Here is a 969-nt window from a genome sequence, read left to right as displayed (position 1 = left end):
TCACATGAACTTGACTAAGTTCGCTGCCCCTACTATTTCACAGGAACTTTACTAGGTTCGTTGCCCCCACTATTTCTCGATTTAAAAGGGGATTTATTTTCATAGAAGTCAACTTCATTTGACTTTATGATCACTTTTGCGTTTAGGTCATAAAACCTATACGCTTTGTTCTTTACCGCATACCCAATGAATTCTCATTCATAGGCTCTACTGGCGAGTTTAACTCGCTCGGGATCGGGGATTCTGACATAAGCCAGACCACCCCATGTTTGAAAATAAGACAAGTTTAATTGTCTTTTCTTCACTATCTCATAAGGAGATGTTTTGTTTTTATATTTAAGAACTCTATTCAAAACATAACAAATAAACAATATATTTTCTTCACACCAATGAGATGTAGTACTAGAGTTAAACATACTAGCAACAACTAGTTCAATAAGAGTTCTATTCCCTTTTTTTCTTTCAAATTTACCATTCACTTCAAATAATTATGGTGCCGTTGTTCCATGTATAATTCCAGACAATTTATAAAACTCATTAAAAATAGAATCGTACTTGGAACCTCTTAATCTTTATACTAAATTGATTTTAATTTCAGGTGTAAAGATCCTTAACATGCCAAGCGTTTCACTTTTATTTTTCATTTCTTGGTAACGTCTCATCAAGTTCACATATGTCAAAGTGTAATAAATCTAAAGACTCAGATTCTCTAACTACATATTTATGTGAACTCTTTGTTATTTTAGAATGACTATAAAAATCACATTTTTCAAAGTCATTTAACAATAACTTTAGAATTAAAACTAAGTTACTTAATTTTGAAATCAGATGTGTTCACATCACATAGTCTAGCATGTCAAAATTAAAATCACACAACATGTAAGCATAAACAGACATTTTATTGATTTCAACATTCAAACAAAAGAGACATATTAAATTTCAATATTTAATTTAAATATGCCATGAATG

This window comes from Cicer arietinum, chromosome 5 (genome assembly GCF_000331145.2).
Source record: "Cicer arietinum cultivar CDC Frontier isolate Library 1 chromosome 5, Cicar.CDCFrontier_v2.0, whole genome shotgun sequence".
Taxonomy (NCBI): Eukaryota; Viridiplantae; Streptophyta; class Magnoliopsida; order Fabales; family Fabaceae; genus Cicer; species Cicer arietinum.
This window is presented reverse-complemented; position numbering follows the sequence as displayed.